We start from the raw sequence: 7,635 nt of genomic DNA on the forward strand, positions 1-7,635 counted from the left end.
CAGACCTTCTTACTACCACATATCTACAATACATTAAGGTGTACCTCAGACCTCTACTACCACATAGTCTACAATACATTAAGTGTGTTAACCTCCAGACCTCGCGACCACATATCTACAAACATTAAGTCTGTTAACTCAGACTCTACTACCACATATCTACAATACATTAAGTGTGTTAACCTCAGACCTCTACTACCACATTATCCTACAATACATTAAGTGTTTACCTCAGACCACATACTCTACACCACATATTCTACAATACATTAAGTGTGTTACCTCAGACCTCTACTACCACCATATCACAATACATTAAGTCTGTTAACCTCAACCTCTACTACCACATATCTACAATACATAAGTGCTGTTACCTCAAGAAACCTCTACTACCACCATATCTACAATACATTAAGTGTATGTTACCTCAGACCTCTTACTACCACATAATCTAAAAACATACATTAAGTGTGTTACCTCAGACCTCTACTACCACATATCTACCAATAATTAAGTTGTTACCCAGACCACTACTACCACATATCTACAAATACATAAGTGTGTTACCTCAGACCTCTACTACACATATCTACAAACATTAAGTGTGTTCCTCAAGACCACTACTTACCCACCATATCTACAAACATTAAGTGTGTTACCTCAGACCTCTACTACCACATATCTACAATACATTAAGTCTGTTACCTCAGACCTCACTACCACATATCTACAATACATTAAGGTGTTACCTTCAGGACCCTCTACACACTATCTACAATACCATTAAGTGTGTTACTCAGACCTTCTACCAACCACATATCTACAATACATTAAGTCTGTTTACCTCCAAGACCTCTTACACCACATATCTACAATACATTAAGTTGTGTTACCTCAGACCTGCCTACTACCACATATCTACATACATTAAGGTTTTTCCTCAGACCACTACTCTACTACCACATATCTTACATACATTAAGTGTGTTACCCTCAGACCTCTACTACACATATCGTACAAACATTTAAGTGTGTTTCCTCAGACCACTACTACCACATATCTTTACAATACATTAAGTGTTACCTCACGACCTCTACTACCACTATCTACAAGTGACATTAAGTCTGTTACCTCAGACCATCTACTACCACATATCTACAATACATTAAGTGTGTTACCTCAGACCTCTACTACACATATCTACCAATACATTAAGTGTGTTACCTCAGACTCTACTACCACATATCTACAATACATTAAGTCTGTTTACCTCAACCTCTACTACCACATATCTACAATAGCTTAAGTGTGTTTCCGTCAGACCTCTTACTACCACATATCTTACAATACATTAAGTGTGTTACCTCCAGGACCAACGACTCTACACCACATATCTACAATGACATTAAGTGTGTTACCTCAGACCTCTACTACCACCATATTCTACCAATTACATTAAGTGTTTAACCTTCAGAGCCACTACTCTACTACCACAATATCTACAAAACATTAAGTTGTTACCTAGACCTCCTACTACCACATATCTACAATTTACATTAAGTGTGTTACCTCAGACCTCTACTACCACATATCTACAATACATTAAAGTGTTAACCTAGACCTCTAACTACCACATATCTTACATACATTAAGTATGTACCCAGACCACTACTACTACCACATATTTACAATACATTAGTGTGTTAACCTCAGAACCACTACTACCACATGATCTACAATACAGTAAAGTGTGTTACCTCAGACCCTACGACCACATAATCTACAAACATTAAGTATGTTACCTCAGACCACTACTCTACACCACATAAATCTTACCAAATTAAGTGTGTACCTCAGAACCTCTACTACCACATATCTACAATACCATTTAAGTGTGTTACCTTCAGACCTCTACTACCACTATCTACAATACATTAGGTTACGCTCAGACCTCTACTACCACATTATCTTTACAATACATTAAGTGGTTACCTCAGACCCACTACTACCACAGATCTACAATACATTAAGATGTGTTTACCCTCAGACCTCTACTACCACATATCTACATACATTAAGGTGTTACTCAGACCACTACTCTACTACCACATATGCTACAATACAACATTCCTGGTACGTGTGTGTAGAGCGGGCTCTCTTGTGTCTGGTGTCGTTCTATGTTTGTGTGCTTGCAAAGACAGAACAGAGCAGACAGACCATAGAAGACAGAGGGAACAAGAGCCAGACAGACCATAGAAGACAGAGGGAACAGAGCAGACAGACCAGAGAAGACAAGACGGAAACTCAGAGAGCTCAAATGAAGGTGAGCATGAGTTTGCGTTTTCTCTGTGCCCTATTAAAAAGAAGGTGGAGTGTGTGTGTGGTGTGTTGTGTGTGTGTGAAAAAAAGTGGTGTGTGGGTGGTGTGTGTTAGGTGGGTGTGTGTGTGTGAGAAAGAGATAGTGTGTGTGTTTCCTGCTAAAGGCAGAGGCTGTTAGTGAATACTAAAAGCAAGCCTAAATGGATAAATGACAAGAGATATATTAAGAGTCAGAACACCTAACAACCTTGAGAGAGAGATGGACAGATAGAGAGAGGGAGAGAGGAAGGAGAGGGGAGAGAGACGGACAGATAGGAGGCGAGGACGAGGAGGGGGACAGATAGAGGGAGGGAGATGAGGGGTGAGAGTAGGGGAGAGAGACGGACAGATGAGGAGGGAAGAGGGGAGAGAGGGGGAGAGAGATGACAGACAGGAAGGGAGGGAGAGGAAGGGGAGAGAGAGTGACAGATAGAGGGAGGGAGAAGGGGGAAGGAGAGATGGACAGATAGAGGGAGGGAGGGGAGATGAGAGAGAGAGAGAGAGACGAGAGAGAGAGAGAGAGAGCGAGACGAGAGAAGAGAGAGAGAGAGAATCGAAGATGAGAGAGAAGGAGAGAGAAAGAGAGAGAGAGCAGAGAAAAACCGACATTGCTGTATTGTTAACGCTATTTCCATTAGCTTGTTTCTTATTCTGACCGATTTCATTTATAATCCAACCCCACCCTTCATCCTGGTTGTTACTGATGTTCATTTTCTAATCCAACCCCGCCCTTTCAGCCTGGTTGGTTACCGATGTTCATTTCTAATCCACCCCACCCTCATCCTGGTTGTTACTGATGTCATTTCTAATCCAACCCCACCCCTTCATCCTGGTTGTTACGATTGTCATTTCTAATCCAACCCCACCCTCATCCTGGTTGTTACCGATCTGTCATTGTCTAATCCAACCCCACCCTTCATCCCTGGGTTGTTTGACCGATGTGCAATTTCTAATCCAACCCCCACCCTTCATCCGGTGTGTTACCGATGTTCATTTCGTAATCCAACCCCCACCCTTCATCCTGGTTGTTACTGATGTTCATTTCTAATCCCAACCCTTCATCCTGGTTGTTACTGATGTTCATTCTATCCAACCCCACCCTTCATTCCTGGTTGGTTACCGATGTTCATTTCTATCCAACCCCACCCTTCATCCTGGTTGTTACCGATGTCATTTCTAACCAAACCACCCTTCATCCTGGTGTTTACTGATGTTTCATTTTCTAATCCAACCCCACTTTTCACTACTGATTGTCCTGATGCATTTTTGATAATTGTAAGTTTATGATGTTAATATCTAAACCCAAGGGGGAGTCTGCTTTATCAAAAGGAGGCCAGCAGTAGTCAGGGAGTCTGCTTCATCAAAATTAAGGAAGCAGCAGAGGCAGGGGGAGTCTGCTTCATCAAAAGGTGGCAGCAGGTATCAGGGGGAGTCTGCTTCATCAAATTAGGGCAGCAGGGATCAGGGGGAGGTCGCTTATCAAATAGGGCAGCAGAGTAGGGTCAGGGGGAGTCTGCTTTCAGCAAATGGGGGCAAGCAGTAGTCAGTGGGAGTCTGCTTATCGAAATAGGGCAGCAGGTAGTCAGGGGGATTGCTTCATCAAATAGGGGCAGCAGGTAGTCAGGGGGAAGGCTGTGCTTATCAAATAGGGCAGCAGGTAGTTCGAAGGGAAGTTCTTCTTTATCAAATAGGGCAGCAGGTAGTCAGGGGAGTCTGCTTCATCCAAAGAATTAGGGGACAGCAGGTAGTCAGGGGGAGTCTGCTCATCAAATAGGGAGCAGGTAGTCAGGGGAGTCTGCTGGCATCAAATAGGGGCAGCAGGTTAGTCAGGGGGAGTCTGCTTATGCAAATAGGGCAGCAGTAGTCAGGGGGAGTCTCTTCATTCAAATAGGGGCAGCAGTAGTCAGGGGGAGTCTGCTTCATCAAATAGGGCAGCAGGTAGCCAGGGGGAGTCTGCTGTTATCAAATAGGGGCATAGCAGGTAGTCAGGGGGAGTCTGCTTTATCAAATAGGGCTGCAGTAGTCAGGGGGAGTTGCTTTATCAAAATAGGGGGCAGCAGGTAGTCAGGGGGATCTGGCTTTATTCGAAATATGGGCAGCAGGGAGTTCAGGGGGATCTGCTTCAGTCAAATAGGCAAGCAGTAGTCAGGGTTGGGAGTCTGCTTCATTTCAAATAGGGGCAGCAGGGTTAGGCCTATGTGTTAGAGCGTTGGGCCAGTTAATTTAAAGTTTGCTGGATTCGAAACCCCAAGCTGACAAGGTCAAAATCTGTATTCTGCCAGTTGGAATAAGGCAGTTAACCCACGGTTCCCCGGTAGGCCATCATTGTATTGAAAAAATAAATAAGAATTAACTTGCCTAGTTAAATAAAAGGCAAATAAAAAAATTTATATTAAACAAAATTAACAAATTGAAAATGTGTGCAGTCACACATGGTTGTGGTAGGACTACACGACCAAAAGTATGTGGACAGCTGCCTATCAACATCTCATTCCAAAATCATGCCATTTAATGATGAGTGGTTCCCCTTTGCTGCTATAACAGGACCTCCTCTCTTCTGGAAGCTTTCACTAATGTTTGCCGCGAACATTGCTGCTATAACAGCCCGCACTCTGTCTGGGAAGGCTTCCACTAGATTTGAACATTGCGTGCGTATAACAGCCTCCTCTCTTCTGGAAGGCTTGCCACTAGAGTGGGAACATTGCTTGCATAACAGCCTCCACTGCTTGCTGGGAAGGCTGTCCACAGCATTGATGGGAATCATTGCTCTATAAAACAGCCTCCACTCTTCAGGGAAGGCTTTTCCACTAGATGTGTGGAACATTGCTGCTATAACAGCCTCCACTTTTCTGGGAAGGCCTGCCATAAGATGTTGGAACATGGCTGCTATAACAGCCTCCACGCTTCGGGAAGGCTTTCCATACTTCTTGGAAACATTGCTGTATAACAGCCTCGCACTCTTCTGGGAAGGCTTTCCACTAGATGTTGCATCATTCTTGCTTTTGAACAGGCCTCCACTCTTCTGGGAAGGCCGTTTCCGCTAGATGTTGGATCATTGCTGCTATAACAGCCTCCCACTCTTCTGGGAAGGCTTTTCCACTAGATGTTGGATCATTGCTTGCTATAACAGCCCCACTCTTCTGGGGAAGGCTTTCCAGCTAGATGTGAACGATTGCTGCTATAACAGCCTCCACTCATTCTGGGAAGGCTTCCACTAGATGTTGGGATCATTGGCTGCTATAACAGCCTCCACTTCTTCTGGGAAGGCGTTTCCAACTAGATGTATGGAACATTGCCTGCTATAACAGCCTCCACGCTTCGGAAGGCTTTCCACTAAGATGTTGGAACATTGCTGCTATAACAGCCTCCACTCTTCGGGAAGGCTTTCCACTAAGATGTATGAACATTGCCTGCCTATAACAGGCCTCCACTCTTCTGCGGAAGCTTTCCACTAGATGTTGAACATTGCTGCTATAACAGCGCTCCACTCTTCTGAAGGCTTTCATAGATTGATGGATCATTGCTGCTATAACAGCCTCCACTCTTCAGGGAAGGCTTCCACTAGATGTTGGCGAACATTGCTGCTATAACAGCCTCCACTCTTCTGGGAAAGCTTCACTAGATGTTGGAACCATTGCTGCTGATAACATCCGCCACTTCTTCTGGGAAGTTGTCCACTAAGAGTTGGAAACATTGCTGCTAAACGCCTCCACCTCTCTGGAAGGCTTTCCAAACTATATGTTGGATCATTGCTGCTATGAAACAGGCCTTTCCACTCTTCGGAGGCTTTCCGCTAATGTTGGATCATTGCTGCTATAACAGCCTCCACTCTTCTGAAGGCTTTCCACTAGATGTTGGATCATTGCGGCTATAACAGCTCCACTCTTCTGGGAAAGGCGTTCCACTAGATGTTGGAACATTGCTGCTATAAACAGCCTCCACTCTTCTGGGAAGGCTTTCCCACTAGATGTTTGGACATTGCTGGCTTAAAGCCTCCACTCTTCTTGGGAAGGCCCTCCACTAGATGTTTGGAACAGTGCTGCTATAACAGCCTCCACTCTTCTGGAAGCTTTCCACTAGATGTTGGAAACATTGCTGCTAAAACAGCCTCCACTCTTCTGGGAAAGGCTTTCCACAGATGTGGAACATTGCTGTTATAACGCCTCCATCTTCTGGGAAGCTTTCCACTAGGATGTTGGAACAGTTGCCTGTATAAACAGCCTCCACTCTGCTGGAAGGCTTTCCACTAGATGTTGGAACAGCTGCTATAACGAGCCTCCACTCGTTCTGGGAAGGCTTTCCACTAGATGTTGGAACCATGCTGTTATAACCAGCCCTCCACTCTTTCTGGGAAGGCTGTCCGCTAGATGTTGCATGATCGAGTTGCTGTTTATGAACAGCTCCACTCTTCTGGGGAAGGCTTTCCCCTAATGTTGGAACAGTTGCTGTTATAACAGCCTCCCACTCTTCTGGAAGCTTTCCACTAGATGTTGGGATCATTGCTGCTATACAGCCTCCACTCTTCTGGGAAGGACTTTCCGCTAGATGTTGGATCATTGCTGCTATAACAGCCTTCCACTCTTCTGGGAAGGCTTCTCCACTAGATGTTGGATCATTTGCTGCGTATAACAGCCTCCACTCTTCTGGGAAGGTTTCCCACTAAGAGATGTTGGAACATTTGGCTGCGAATAACAGCCTCCACTTCTCTGGGAAGGCTTTCCACTAGATGTTGGATCATGTGCGTATAACAAGCCTCACTCTTCTGGGAAGGGCTTTCCACTAGATTGTTGAACATTTGCTGCTATAACAGCCTCCACTCTTCTGGGAAGGCTTTCCACTAGATGTTGGAACATTGCTGCTATAACAGCCTCCACTCTTCTGGGAAGGCTTTTGCCACTAGATGTTGGAACAGTGCTGTTATAACAGCCTCCCTCTTCTGGGAAGGCTTTCCACTAGATGTTGGAAACATTGCGGCTATAAACGCCTCCACTCTTCTGGGAAGCTTTCCACTAGATGTTGGAACATTGCGGCCTATCAACAGCCTCCACTCTTCTGGGAAGGCTTTCACTAGATGTTGGAACATTGCTGTTATAAACAGCCTCCACTCTTCTGGGAAGGGTTTTGCCACTAGATGTTGCAACATTGCTGTTATAACACCCCAACTCTTGCTGGGAAGGCTTTCCCCTAGATGTTGGAACTTGAATGTTATAACCAGCCTCCCACTCTTTCTGGAAGGCCTTTCCAACTAGATGTTGCAAACATTGCTGTTATAAACAG

The sequence above is a fragment of the Salvelinus sp. IW2-2015 genome, unplaced genomic scaffold, assembly GCF_002910315.2.
Source record: "Salvelinus sp. IW2-2015 unplaced genomic scaffold, ASM291031v2 Un_scaffold6224, whole genome shotgun sequence".
Lineage (NCBI taxonomy): Eukaryota > Metazoa > Chordata > Actinopteri > Salmoniformes > Salmonidae > Salvelinus > Salvelinus sp. IW2-2015.